This window comes from Triturus cristatus, chromosome 4_2, assembly GCF_964204655.1.
Source record: "Triturus cristatus chromosome 4_2, aTriCri1.1, whole genome shotgun sequence".
In the NCBI taxonomy this organism is placed as follows: Eukaryota; Metazoa; Chordata; class Amphibia; order Caudata; family Salamandridae; genus Triturus; species Triturus cristatus.
In genome coordinates, this window is record NC_140586.1 from 287,828,965 (window position 1) to 287,845,409 (window position 16,445).

Here is a 16,445-nt window from a genome sequence, read left to right on the forward strand (position 1 = left end):
CGAGAGTCACTGCTACTGCGCAGCACTGAACATCTACCTGAAGTAGGCCAAGGGTGAGTCAGCACATAGCAGTGGAACTTTAAAGTGAGTGAGCCTGTTGGGCTCACTCCAGTGACAGGGTAAAATCTATCTGTTCACTACTACTGATCACTACACAGTATGCTACCACCAGCGCGCTTGTGCTGCTTAACACCTGGCGAAGGCTGTAGCCTTCCACCACTATAAGGATAGCACTTTGGGTGCCCCTCCTGGTCCAACAAGACCGCATACCGTGAGACAGACCTGTGTCATGGCATACCCACATGATCTGTGCTCACCTATGAGAAAAAAATCAGCATTAGGGATCCAGACAACAGTACAGTAGAGCCATCAGGGCAGGAGTACACATCTTTAGACATGCAGAGGAATTTTCAGATAGATAGCTAGATAGATTCTTTAAGGGGGCAAAAGTCATTTGTATGCAATTATGAAGGCATTTCAAGCCAGGATCAAAATCATGATTGTAGGCTTCGAAAACCTCTCTGAAATCATAATAGTATAGGTAAATAGCTTGTTACTCTTCTCTTCAAGCCTGAAGGGGGGCATCGTACCATAAATTGAGGTAACACTTCATCCACTCTTACTTTGTCTATTTTGAGTTCCTGCTAAAAAAGAGCCACAGTAGGAGAGCACTAATATTTCTCTTCAAGATTAAAATATTTAGCAATCTCTTCTGAAAGCTAAAGTGGTATTTCTCACTATGGTTATAAAAGCAGAATATGCAGCAGTCATGGGTCGTCGGGTAGGCACTCAGGGTAAGCCAATTCAAGGTGTCCCCAAAACTGGTGCAGAGAGAATTAACGGGTTTAAATGAAAGGAAACATTAAGCTCCCTTACAGGTGGTCTGGATTGAGATGTCAGGATACTATCCAGCCAGAAAGAGAGATTCCAGACAGTATATCCAGACCTGAGTCCTGCTGTTCTGAGTACTGGCCTCTAGAATGTGAATTAACAAGTGAACTGGGAATTACCTGGACCAAAACGCCATCTGGAGCCTCCCTTCTGTGGACAAATCTGCTTCGATTCACCATCAGCTATTAGGTGAGTGCAGGACCAGGTCAACCTTTGTAGGGTGGGTAGGGCTTTAGGGGGTATTAGAGGCAATGGGTTCTGATGGTGTAAGAGGGCACCAGAGAATGGGGTGTATTCTTGGGACTGAATTCCAGAAGTAAGCCAAGAGTTTTCCTGGTTTATTAATGAAACTTGGAAGTAAGCCAGGAGTACTGCAAGAATACATCATACCTACCAATAGCAAACCTTTTGTGAATCAGGCCATATGTGAGTTGAGCTCCATGAGCCAATTCACAAAAGATTTGCTGTGAGTAGGTGAGACTTACACATATAGAACTCCTATCTTACTTATGAATTGTAGAATTAAGGAAGACTGTTCCTAACTTACTCCTGCTTTCCTCACAGAATTCAAGCATTAGCCAGGAGTACTACAATATTAAGTCATAGCAAAAACCTTTGGAGATTGTGGCCTGTATCTTTCCCTTTGCAATGTCATTACACATAGAAAAACTCTGCAAAAGGTAAACTCGCAGACACATTTTTCATCCTGGCTAGCCTTGTTGAAAGTGAAAAAATATATTGCTATGCAGTAGAAATTATCACACTATGCAGAGACAAACTTTGTTGGATTGCAATGGGAAATTTTGCAAGCTTCGCAAATGGAAATAATTGGGCACTATGTAAATCTTTGCAAGTTAAAAACAGCACCCTTCTACAATCTAACCCTTAAACCTGTTGTGCATCAAATGTCCTCTTTTGGCTGGAGCTATTACCCTACTTGTTCCTTTTTTGTATGTTTTGTAAAATCAATATTAATGCACTCAGAAATTAGAAAAATCAATGGCATGAGTGTCCCAAACATACTTTCAATGCACATTAAGTAATTTAACTTAAATAAAAAGAGTCAGAACATACAAAAATGAAGTTAAATGAAACTGAAAGCTACAACTGACCACAAAAAAGAAACACTGCACGGTCAACCAAACCCTAAAGAATACACTCTCTCGATATTCAGAATTTGTATGCATCAAATCTTAAAGGACCTTTAGTATGCCTCATATAATCCAGCCTATTGGAAGACGTTTACATTTTTTTCCAAGCAAAGGTTACCTGACCATTTCATGCTGTTCACAGTGCAGCCAAAATGACCCTGATGAATGGACGATTACCCAGACACTAAGGAAAACAACAGCGCGTAATAAACATCTGGAAATTTCCATAGCACTGTCCATCTTTGCCTTTGGCAACACCTAGATCATGCCTGGATTGCGAGCCACCATTTACCAAGGCAGTTGATAGGTCTTAAAGGACAATCTTTCTGTGTAGGGTTAGTTAAAGGTTCAAATTGTTTTTTATTCAACATGTAAATAGGGGGTTGCTTTCAGTGAGCGCAAGGTGCCACGCGGAGCTGCATGCCGGACTGACATGATGCTTGCATTATGAATGGGTTCAAACTGGAATGGCATGGGGAGCAAAAATACGATGGATTTAGGCCCAGATATCTGTACTGGGGTGAATGTATTACATTGTTCTGCATTCTGTCCATCAACTGTTCTTTTGCATTTGTCACCCCGAGTGGGACGGGTATGCCCAGACGTGGGTCCCGTGCTCTCCATGCCACTGGAATCAAGCTATCCTGGCTGAAGAGGGGTGAAACCCCAAAACCGGTCCTAGGATGCTTGTTTCCAGTCCAGGGAGGACCTGGCTTGGCAGTTCGGGCTGGAATGCTCCCATGAGGCACAGGGTCAAGACTGATTTGCATATGGCTGGGTTCAAACTGGAATGGCATGGTGAGCAAAAAAACGATGGATTTAGGCCCATATCTCTGTACTGGGGTGAATGTATGACATTGTTCTGCATTCTGTCCATCAACTGTTGTTTTTGCACATGCATTATGAATGAAGCACTAACGAGTGTAGCTCTAAATTCCGGCATTTTTCAAAAATACATATTGTGTCAAATTGTGTAATACAACAGAAAGAGATAACTATATTCATGTGCTGTTTAGAAATATATACATTAAAGTATTTTATTTGTGGTGTTTTTTCTCAAAGCATTTTTTTAAAATATGCAATTCTATTCGGTCACAATTTTCTAAGTATACGATTTGTACGTTTACTTGCATATCAGTAATATGTGCCTTAGCACCAAATTTGAATTTCTGACTATGTGGCTCCGGTGTAATGGAAATATTTTAATGACTAGAGAAAGGATTTTTACCTGAGGAAATGGAAGGAGACGTGACCTAACAGTTGCTTGCAGGCTGCTTCGGTAGTGTCCATGGGAGCATGCGCAGATGACTGTTGCTGACATGCGCAGTTTACTCTACGCACATGACCCACACTGCAGAGCAATGCGTGGTGGCGCGCAGGCGGCGCACTAAATGTGAACGTGCGGCACTGCAGCCGCGTGAGCCCAGCCTCTGTCTCTGAGGCCGAGGGGCTGTTTTAATAATGGCCTGCTGCCCGTGCATAGAGCCAGAATGCTAGCAAGGGTGTTCTTGCCGCGAGATGCTGTGATATCACCTAACAACAACTGTTTTTTTTTTTTTTACAAGGCTCGATGGTGCCAGGTGAGCATATCGCCATATAGGCCCGGCTTTTTATGACGTACAATTTCACTGCATTCTTGAGACACTTGGACTGATAATGGCTTTTTCAGTAGCTCTGTATGAAAAGGAGGCTTGCACTGCTATTCCCTTTGCGGGGGTGTGTGTGTGTGTGTGTGTGTGTGTGTGTGTGTGTGTGTGTGTCTGTCTGTCTGTCTGTCTGTCTGTCTGTCTGTCTGTCTGTCTGTCTGTCTGTCTGTCTGTCAAGATTTCACTGCCGCTGTCTATTTTGCTTTACTGTATGGGACTAGGAATGAAGCTTACTCCACCTCCGCTACTTTTGCTGCTCTTCTGTGTTTGTGAAGCTTGGGCTGCCTATTCTGTGTGTCTTTTGTATGCATATGTTGCTATCACTGCCATCCCAGAAGGCCTCTGTGCCCTTCGGGCAGGTCAGTGCCTGGTGCAGAGTGTCAGGCCCAGATCGGTACCGGAGAAGCCTCGGGTTGCCGGCAAGAATAGCGTCAAGGGCTGGGTCATGGTGACAGAAAGATAAGAGGGGCTTTCATTTGCACAGCTCGAGGTCCTGAGGTCGTCGCTCAGTGACACGTAGACAGTGCAGTATAAATGAGAGTATGGAAGTGTTGTGAGTTAACCACCACTGAAGCACAGAATCCACGTTAAGTAAACTATTAGTGATTGGAAGCGTTCTCATCAGTCATGCCCTCCGTAGAACACGATTCTCTACACGGGTCTCTCACTGCAAAACATTAGACAAGCTGCACTGTAAACCATTCTTTCCAAAGATGTAGATAGAACAGGCCTCGGTGTGCTCATGTGAGACATGTTTTGCCAGAGATGCACCTTGCGGGAAAGAGCTCAGTTAGCCTCTCACACAAACCAGCTGAGCTACTTCAGTTGTTGTAGCTTTAAAGTGACCATCGTCTTTTCATACTTTGTTTTAGCCAGTAGTATCAATAGTCCCAAAATGCAACATCATGTAGGTTAATAAGTTAGAACTGTAACAAGGTGTTACACAGGATAAAGAGTAATGTAGGAAGTAAACATTAAATAAGAGTCTTTCAGACTAAAAGAGTCAGTAGCTCTAAATATGAACAGGAGTCATCAAGACTTGGGAGAGTGAAGGAGAGAGATAGATAAGGGTAAAATGGCGCAACCGGAGGAAGTGCGGAGAGAAGGGAGAGGGTGAAATGAGTGGAGAGAAAGGAGTAATACAAGAGACAGAGGGTGATGGGTGGAGAGAGACTGTTTCCCTAGTCTTCATTGCTTGTTTTTGCTCGTGATAAAGTGTCACTCATAGTCGTTGAAATATCACTCATAATTCCAATGAAATTATGGAAATGTCACACATAGCAATCTGAAACCTTGGCAGCTATGATTAGATAGATCATGATTGTAGGACAGTATCGACGCGCAGCAGGACAGAAAGTATAGACCTTCTCTCATGTTTGTTCTGGCACAATAGAAAACTGTCCGGAAAGGCGAAATTAAATACTTGAAAAAGTTTCACAGAGCACGAAGCAAGTAAATGTGATAAGGATCAGCAAACAAGTGTGAGGCGAGAGGAACCTTAATGAAAAGGAAACATCGAATACAGAAAATGAAAAAAACAAAAAACCTCAAGAAGCTGCAGTGTCTAGGATGGGAGGTGTTAGGAAAAGGGAGTTCGACCACCTCTGCACCTGTGATTATTCAGTGATCACACATCAAGGGCGCACTCCTTGACTTCCCAATCAGGCCAGATAATTACAGCTAAGTTCGCCATGTGCTGCCACCCGCATCTACAGTCTGCCTCCTGAAACTTATCATGAAATAAATACCTGGGAACGGCTGGCAAGATGTCGAGAGGCCTACTTCGGTAGTGTCCACGGGAGCAGGCGCAGATGGCTCTTGCTGACGTCTGCGCAGTGCGCACGTGACCCACACTGCCCCACCCTGCAGAGCAATGGTTGATGGCGTGCTGGCGGCGCACTAAATGTGAACGTGAGTGCGGAACTATGAGACCAGCCTCTGTCTCTGAGGCTGAGGGCCTGTTTTAAAAAATGGCCTGCAGCCCTTTGCGGTGCATGGGCTGCAGGTCATTATCATGATTAAAATGCTCCTCTGCCTCGGAGACTCTTCCGAGGCGAACCGTACGAGTTAATATTTATTTGGTCCCAGAGTCAAGCCAGTCTGCATTGTGCTGAGGGGGCCCCCTAGACGTGGGGGCCCCCCCGCACCGCGGGGGCTGCGGGGGCCTTTGTTACGCCCCTGAATAGTACACACCCGGCCTGTAGAGTACGGCAGAAGCATCACTATTCGGCGCTGCAGTTCCCTCAGCGCCCGCTCCACATCTCGCTATATGCGGACGATATGCTTCTGTATGTGCGCGATCCCGAAGTGAATTTAAATGCATTGCTAAGGGAGTATGTGCGCTTTGCGCAGACGTCCGGGATAAGCATTAATTGGGCAAAATCGGTCATTGTTCCTTTATCGGACACTACTCAACCGCATCAGCTGGACTACCCAATTGAGTGGCAAACGGACCCGGTGCGATATCTGGGAGTGTGGTATCATAGAGACCCTGAGGAGGTGATCCGAACGAACTATGGTAGGGTGGTAGGAACGCTGGAAGGGAAAATAGATAGCTGGATACAATTGCCCCTCTCGTTAGCAGATAGACTGGCCATTGTTAAGATGGTCGTATTACCCAAACTGCTGTATTTATTTAATAATATACCGATACAACCACCAGCTGAAGTGTTCCGTAGAATCACAGCGATGGTACTAAGATTGATTTGGGCGGGTAAACACGCTAGGATTGAACTGAGGGCGCTGACGCTACCATATGCGAAAGGTGGGTTTAAAGTGCAGGATTTTCTGTTATATTATTTATGCGCACAGGCGCAGTTTGCACACTACTGGTATCATCCTGTACCGTTCCTAACACACACAGCGGTGGAGGAGGGTGATGCGGCTCCCATTCCGCTAAAGGCAATACTTGCGCATAAGCGCGCACCGCTGCATAAACGTGACATCAATACAATCGATACGACGAATAGAGCGTGGCAGGTAATGGGGAGGAAAGTGGGTAAACTACCATTGTACGCGCCGGGTTTGCCCCTTTTACAACATCCAGCATTGTCGGTGACGCAGGAGGAGGTAGGGATGGGGCTGCTGAGACAGGTAGGCATGGCCACAATGGGGGATTTGTTTCCTAATGGGACATTTCAGGAACTAAGCGATCTTACCTATATTAGTAATCAAACATTGCTGTTTAGGTTTACATATTACAGATTGCAAAATGCCATGAGGTTGCTCTATCCTTCATTCCCTGAGGAGCCGCCACAAATGTTGGCGTTGCAGTTCGTACTAACCACACCCACTGCCACTAAACTGGTGTCGAGACTTTATAGTAAATTGCAAGAAGATATTGCGGGAACTACGCAGACGTCATTGGACAAATGGAATAACGTACTAGAGGACCAATTGACACTGGTGGAATGGGAGATAGCCTGTTCACTAACTGAAATGCTGACGCCTAATGGCAATTTAAGAATGCTACATTACAAATATCTGCACCAGACCTATTATACGCCGGCCAAACTTTGCAAGTATGGATTAAGGGAGGACTCGCGCTGCTGTAGGTGTGGGGAGGAGGAGGCAGACTTCTGCCATCTGGCCTGGCGGTGCACAGAGGTGGCGGCTTATTGGGTAAAAGTGGTGGAAATGATAGGCGAAATGGTGGGAATGGAACTGGGGTGTTCAGAAAAGATTTGTTTGTTGGGGATATTGCCTGATCTGCGATCTCTGAAACGTACATTTGCTGTGATTGCACTTCTGATGGCCAAACGGCGTGTATCGCTATGCTGGAACAGTAGAATTGCACCATCTATTAAGCTATGGATCAAAGATCTAACCTTCTGTAAGGACACTCTCAAAACCTATGAGGAAGAGCTTCCGGGAGGGTCGAGACCACGAGATTACTGGGTGTACTTGATTGACTATTTACAAATGCATCAGATTGTGTGATAATGATGGACGACGGAGGGAGGGTATGGCTGCTTAATACCATAAAGATACTGCCCGAGGGGAGCTGGGATGGTCCTAGAGGCCGGATGATATTGTACCAAGGCCTAATTGTTTTGGTTTTGTATGTTGAAATGTTGATTGCATTTCCAAAATGTGAATAAAAAAAAAAAAAAGAATAGATTATACATGGGTGTCAATATGAAGTTCGAAGTTATTAGTTACACATCTAAAACACATGTGAAATACTGTAGGATGGAGAAATACATTAACAGCTTGAACATGAACTCCTTTAGTTCTAAATTAGTCAAACAGAATATACGTGAGTGCGGACTGCTCATGATTGTAATGCACTCCTATAAAAACTATTGAAAGAGCGATGTAAGCAAAACATAAAGTGTAAAATTACACTTCTCCAAGCTCCCCTCTAATGGCGTATTAAGCCGTCAACAATCACCACATCTTATCAGATGTAGATTTAGATGGACTGATCTAAACCATTGTGCTTGCAAGTCGTTTCCTTTTAAAATGTTCCAATCTCTTCAGGTCATGATAGTACTCCTCTCTTGCACTCTCCAAATACATTTCACCCCGTTTCTGACTCTTTTTTCTCCTCTCCTTGTATTTTCGGTACCGCTTAACCAGATTGTATAGGATAAACAGACATATTCCACCTATGAACAAAGATTTCAAAATAGACCAAACTATGCCACTTTTCAAATTTGCAAACCACCTGCCAACAGCACTAAATCCATTTCCAACAGAATCCCAAACTCCTTCAGTGGCTAAACCATTTAGGTTTCGGTGAAGATCAGTAATATTCTTTAAATATTTTTGCAGATCTCTGCTCTTAACAGGGATATAAGTGCAGCACTGCTGAACCTTTAGCATCTGGTAGACCTCGCCCTCTTTGGCGAGCAAAACATCTAATGCAAGACGATTCTGCAAAACCATTGATCTACAAGCAACCATTTCTGTATTGACCAATAACAATGATCCAGCTGTGTTAGTTGCTAATTTATCAAAGACAGTAGAAAGCATTATAATCGTAATATCATTCAACATCACTCCAACGCTCGGTATGATTGTCCCAAAAATGTCTCCTACAAACTCTCCAGCACACAAACCACGCTTATGTCTGGAACTCTCTCCCCAAACCGGATGGTCAAAATCATTCACATGGTATATTTTTGGAAATATATATTCAATGGGGCGTATAAATCTTATATACCCGAACAAGGTGAACCATCCAAGACCCTAGGGTTTGTGTACTGTTACATTTAAAACTTTTTAAATAAAAATCAAAATAGTATGCCAACATGTGATTATATTCTTTTTTAATGCTTCTTTATGTCATCGACAATTTACTATTTAGTTGCCATATATTCTGGCTGATTCTACATAGCATGAAACAATTTCTTAACAATGTACAATGTTTACATGACATTACTAAAGAGTATTGCACTTGAAGGCTGAATCTCTGCACTATGATCCCAATGCATTTCGGGAAGAGCCTTCTTCAGGGGACCTCTATAAATAACAAATACATGTGTGTACAATTAGTGAATATAGTCTGCCAGGACCAGTCAACATTCTACCTGTATCTCAACTGATGTTCAAGGTTTCAATAGTTACTGCTTTCTGTGCTCACCCTAGTGCTTAACTAATATCCTCAATAATATGTAATAACAACAAACAACTGTGAGTGACCAAATAACTGTCTCATGCTTTTGGAGCCTCAAGATTCTCATCTTAACAACCTTCTGGAATGGCTTTAAAGTATCCAATTGTGGTGCATCTCATAACCAGTAAGATTTGTTTTAATCAAACCCAAACGTGCACCATCTGCGCTCAACCCCGTGATCTCAACAACGTGCGCATGCCAGTTCTCAGCCAGACCGTAGAGGTGCAAATACATGCACACCTGTGCAAGTAGCTCAAAACATATCCAGTCACAGCGTATGGTAATGCTCAATCCAAGTGCATATTCGGTCTAGTGTAAATAAACATGGACCTCCGTTAATGTAGCATAACATGAATGCTAGAAATTTTCCGTAATATGTATCCCCAGTACTTACTTTAAATCGAGTGCAGTTGTAAATGTCTCAATATTAGTTGCTTGCTGGTTTGGATCCCGCTGTAAAACCGGCTCAAATTACCATAAACCCAATACAAACAAAAGAAACCACCATAACTATATACAACGGTACTCACTTTGTACTCCAGACCAAGTCCACTGTCAAACACGACGTCGCCTGATTTACAATGTGTTTAGCCCGATGCCCGTGTACACGTATGGAAATACGAGAGCGTGATCGAATGTCAATGGAAACGAAAAAAAGACGAGTCAAAGCGAAACCCAACACTAACGTGTCACAGCTATCTCGCTGATCGTGAACAGTGAGCCCTCATTCTCTGTGTTTCCACCGAAACCCCTGTTGTATGTCGATTTAGATACCGTATATGGGTTTCCCAATTTATGTCCTTATATAGGCACAATTTCCATTGCCCATATTTAGGCATAGGAATCCTACCCTTATTTAGGCATTATCCATGCTAACCAAATACAGGCATGGCCACCTACATCCGTTCATCTACGTCACAACGAGTTCTTGTAAAACCAGACTCTTAAGCCTTTAGGACTTCCCCTTGCTTGGATATTGATTTCTTCAAGAACTCATTTATTATGCATGAACATCTATTCCTTAGGGTTCATTCATGACGTTCTTCTGCCCGACTTTTATGTCAATACTGGCATTCCTAAACACCTTCAAGGTATAAATATACTTTCACTTACTATGGCAAACCACGGTTCGGCGGCCTACTTGCACGATGCGGCTCGCCACGGCAAGTTCGGAAGGAAGTCAAGTCCCCACTTGACGCACTGACCAGACGCTGTCATACTCCTTGCAGAGAATCCAGCTCCAGTATTTCTGACTCCCCTTGCGGGGTGTTAGAGATCGAGACTCGGAAAGAGATTCCAACCTCACTCATTCTAAGATATGGAGCGGACTAGAACCTAGAGGGACTTTTGGCAACTATAGCTAAACTAGACTATAGACAAACAGCACCTACTTCTTACCTCGTACTACACTTAGGTTAGGTACACTGGGGTAGAACTAGGTAGAAGCATCAAATGAGTATTAACATTTTAGCCTGTGTTATTTATGTATGTATTTTTATGAATATCTGTCATAGCTATAAACCATGCTATTGCAGTATTATTTTATCTTACTGCTAACGCTGTACGTATTATACTTCGCATTCTGCCTTACGATTGTAGCAGTTCATTTCTCTTGCACGAGAAATAAGACTGTTCAATAAACCCTTTTTATTGAAACGCCCGTCTATCTATTTCTGTGTAACTCTGTAAAACGAAGGATGCGCTATTGACTGAGTGAAACTGTTATCTATTGTTTCCACGATTCTGAGATTGTTCCGATTCTAAGGGAAATAAAGTTGACATGTTTATGCGGTTGTCAGAAACTAATTCCTTCTTGTTTATTCGAGAAGTTTCTAGTGACCTCTGAGTTAGCTGGCACACACAAGTAATTAAGTTTAATGTACTCCATTGAGACATACTGACCTCAGTCCTATGTCAAAACTATAGTATAGTATAGTATACTATAGTATAGTATAGTATAGTATAGTATAGTATTATTCCAATGCTCAGAGCCTATCAGGAATATAGGAACTACACTACACCGCAAATAAAACATAATAAATGATAAATAAATAGAATTGCATCCACCCATGCAAAAAGTTGGAAAGAAACATGAGTCCTCACTGTTAGTCGGTAACGCTGAAGCCACCCTTTCTTCCGATGATTATGGTGTTAATATAACCACCAAACACAGTGAATTCACAGTGTCTCCTTGACTTTTCTAATTCATCCATAAAAATTCCATCTAAAAAAATTGTGAAAAGTGAAGAGTAAACAGTAACCTTCATCTTCATTCAAGTGGTGCCTGACCCCCTGAGTCCTAAAAAATACCCATACATTCACTATTAGTGGTGTCTCTACATCCTGTGACCCTATTAAAGTGATCAAAATATTGAACAAAAGTTGTGTTACACTTACATGTATAATCTGATACAATCATGTAGATACAAAGTTAAAAGTCATACTTTGGGTGCACCTGTATACTTGTGAATACATTTAACAATGTTTTACAAGATGAACAAGAGTTGCACAAATAACATTGATGTACCAAGTATTGAATTCTCAGGTAATAAACAATGTGAATAAAAACATCATATCAATTGTATATACTATTATTTACATTACATAGTTTATTATAGAAAACATCCCATCTCGTCATTTAAACCATGTGGTACCAATGTATTTAACTGCTTAATCTACATTGTTTCTTTTTGAGCTAATTGCTTGTTATTGTCCCTACCAGGTGCGTGTATGAGTCTTTCCAATACTGTGAATCGAAGTTGAGGTATTGTGTGTTTCATGACTAACCAATGCGCGGCAGACATGAATTCTTGTTCTCAGTTCTAATCGTGCTTTTGTGCTCCGTCATTCGAGTTCTGATTTTACGTGTTGTTCTTCCTATGTATACTTGCCCACAATGACATTTAATGGCGTAAATTGCCATTTCTGTGTGGCAATCTGAAGAATGCCCTAATTTATTTTGTTGCCTGGGTGAGTGAACCTTTTGCCTGTGATTACATTACTGCAATTGCTGCAGTTATGCCATCTCTTCATGCCCATCAGATTATTGTTCTTCATAAAGTTCCAGTTTTCAAAAGTTCTTTCAGATTCTTGGATATGGAATGCGCAAACATTGGTTTATTAATCAAAAGACCCTGGAAATCTGTCTCAAGTTCTCTAACCTCCCACCTACGTAATATGCTAAATTTAATGGCTGAGGCTTCAGTTGAGAATTTCAATATGAATACTTCCCTTTATTGAGGCTGTGTGGTCCTAGTTTGTAATAACCCCTGTCTATCCATACGCTGGACCCTACTCATAGCTTAATCCAATACCTTGGTAGGGTAACCTTGCTTTAAATATTGTTGATATGTATTCTGCGTGAATTCTGAACATGTGTTGGACTCTGAACTAATCCGCTTTACTCTAATGAATTGTGACAACGGTAGGTGTCTTTTCAAAGAAAGTGGATGGAAGCTTGTAAAATGCAAAGCATTATTCCTATTTGTAGGTTTCCTGAAAACGCTAGTTTGCAATTCTCCTTGCATGTGTTCTATCTGAATGTCCAATAAATTTATGGACTTCTGACTAATCTGGTATGTGACTTGTATTTGTGGGTTCTGCTGATTCAGGATCTGTATGTTTTGCTCCAATTTTTGGCGTGTGCCCTTCCATATTAACAGGATGTCATCTATGTATCTCATGTATATTGCAAGATCCTCAGTCCATGCTTCTTTCTGAAGAATGTGTGTGTCTTCAAATTTAGCCCTAAACGTATTCCCATACGACGGTGCCTCTGGAAAACCGATAGAGGTTCCTGTTCTTTGTAGGCAAAAAGTTGTTTTTCCAACTGAAATACTACTCCCAGATAACAACCTCCATACCATCTACTGGGTAACTTGAAGTCAGCATTCTTACCACAAATGTAATAGACTCTGGGAATCACTGGGTCGCTCCTATCCACATACAACTTCCATGACCCTCTGACTTCGAAATTGTGATCACATTCATTGTTTCCTACAAATATAGAACTATGGTCAGTCTGTTTGTGGTAAATACACAATTTACCTGTATGCTGCCAATGTAGGGATAAAACTCCTGTCTCCCTGCAGTTTGAAATCATTTTCCTTCTGTGTCCATTCCTGGGTACGAAATCAAATTTCAACATTAGCCACTTCACTATAAACCTATCTTCTACTTGATCAATACATTTATTTTCAATCCCTATGAGTACACAAGTTAGATTATGTTGGTGTGCATAATAAGTTTTTATTGTCTTGGGTGAAATGAAATATCTACCCGGAAATTCAGCTGTCTAGCATCTGTATGCTTATTCAGGTGCTTAAACAAGGGCACTTCTGGGAGGACTAAATCATAATTTGAAAAATAATATTCAAAATGATCCTTGTTATAAAGTATATTAAGAAGCAGAGTACAGCTAATTCCATACATCAAAGGAAGGTGGTGGCAAGTGATGCCCTCAGATGCTGAAGCGGGTAACTGCATGCAGACATAACAATCCCTGACCTCTATTGTGCCACATACTGATAAAGTAACCTAGCATAAGCGTTTGAGGAAAAATCTCTCCTAGAAAGATCGGTGTGTAAATTTTGCCCCTCTAACATTACTACTTCTTCTCTAGGCTTGGGCAAAGGCGTAGTGTTTACTACTTAACTCACTTATATTACCGGCAGGCCTAAGACACAATACTACAACCAGCATTATTATCACAATTACTATAAGGGTAATTACGGTACACGATGCAACTACGTCTACTGCTAGAATGATTAGATTCCGTACTACTTTAGACTCAGACCAAGTTTAGTCGGGAAATAGCAGCTACAGAATCTTTTCTGTGATTCTCCACTTGTGCAAAGGCTAAACAGTTTCTTGTATAGAGTTCATACATATGTATATACAGTTCTTCATGAGACTTCCCTAACACTACTCTGTGTTCTTCTAAAGGACTGGTTCCCTAAATGTGTTCTTCTTCCACTTGGGCTTAGGTATTTTCCTAGGTTTTATAGGCAAAACTCCCAGAGTTCGTTAACAGTTCTTATAAGTTCAGACCCTAAGTCATGTATGAGCAACTGCAGCAAATGAGCTCTTAATTCTGCATTCTCCTCCGGGGGCTGTTCTGGATTCAAATGAGGAAAAACAGGGTCATTCAAAATTAGGTTTCGCAAGCCCCATAACCTTGGTGGATAAGGGATGGCAAATGAGAGAAGACTATACAATTTAGTCTCCGGAATCCTCAGCAAAATGTCGAAGATCAGCACTGATGTTCCAGAGTTTGTTCTTGTGGACATTGACAGCTAGGTAGGTCCACTCAGGAGAAGCGTACCTCCGACAAGGCACCCCCAGTCTCTTGGACCTCCTTGAACCAGATTCTGCTACTTGACTTTCGCTTTGCTCAGACTAAGACTTTTCTTTCACGGATGCAAGTTCGGCATCAGGAGATAATCGCAGACCTCTCCTTGGCAGCCCCTGTGGCCAGCCTTCTTCCACCTCCTGTTGACCCACAGCACTAGTTCCCTTTTCAGAGGTAGGACCTGACTCACTTACCACCTCAGTACTAGCTGTTTTTGAGCCAGTCACCACACTTCGTCTTCCTTGTCCCACCTCTGGTTGCTCTAGTGCACTTCTGGATTCAGCGCTTTCCCGCACAGCATGGCTGACCCTCTCCTGAAGTCTCTTGATCTCTGTTGGCGTTTCTTCTGGAAGAGGAGCAGTTTCATTGAGGGGACACAGAACTCTATGGGTATGAGAGGCATGCACCCAATTTAGAAGGCCGTCACACTTCACAGCTGTGGTTGTCACCAGAATCACCTGGAATGGGCCACACCAATGAGGTTCAAGACAGCTCTTCCTCACATGCTTTTTGACGAGTACCTAAACCCCGGGGGCAAGGTCATGACACTGCTCCTGGTGTGGCGGTGCAACCACGGTGCCGACCTGGTGAGACACAGAATGAACCACATCAGCTAGTCCTTTGCAAAGGTTGAGCACTAGATTGTCCGAGATTTTACAAGAATGTTGGCAGATACAGGAGGTAGCCTCATATCGTGCCTCATGAGGATCTCATGTGGCGAAAGGCCAGTCTTAATGTTCGGAATGCTACAGAGACGTATCAATACAAGCGGCAAGGGAGGTTGAAGCACACACCTTGGCTAGCCGGGATTTCAAGGTACCATAAATCTGCACCACCATGCCAGAAGCTTATGGCCGATAACTACAATGTAACCTCTGCTCCACTTGTAAAGTGGCACACAACAGTTTCATTATCTCATTATTAAAATGAGATCCTCGGTCTGAGTCCAACGTAGTTGGAAATCCAAATCTCGAAATGAGCTCCCTAAATATGTCAGACTCTTTAATTTCAAATGGCGATCTTCTCAGGAACAGATGACTTTGCCGCAATTCCCTCCAATCAAAGCCTGCGACAGGTGATAGCAACTGTCACTAACTTCAACCAGGGGGAAAGGGGAAGTGTAAGACAAACAAGAGAGACTGCCTCAGGACTCTGGCTCCTCTTTAATGCGTCTTTAGAGTGTACCTGTAACAGCAAGCAGAAACAGTTAACTATTCCTAACTCCCAGATCGGAAGTGTATTATTCTCTCAGTTATTAATATATATATATATATATATATATATATATATTACCTACTGGCGGTCGCCAGTAGGTAGTTATAGTTAGGACCACGTTTCCATAGGAAATCCGCAACATTCTATTTTGAATAACTTTGGCGCCGGTTGACGAATCCTCGCGAATTTTTCAAAATAGGTGGGGCGCTACGCTCCGCTCCTACCCTGAAAGTCTCGGGGGGATTCGTCAAGCGGGGGCTGAGATAAAAGGGGGGTCCCAAAACGCGTTTTTCCCATGCATTTTTCCATAGGACCTTTAGACACAGCTACAGCCCGAACGGCTGAACAGAATTACTTGAAATTTGGCAGAGAGGTAGTCCTCAGGTCAAGGAAGTGCCTTTTGTAGGTTTGGTGTAAATCTGTTCAGTAGATCCTGAGAAAATAGCATTTAAAAGCATATATATATGTGGGCGGAGCCTAACCACACATCTCATCCTGAGATCTGATTGGCTGTCAGCACTTCATCCAAGAAGTGTTGGCAGCCATCTTGGGACCAATATACATGATAGCAC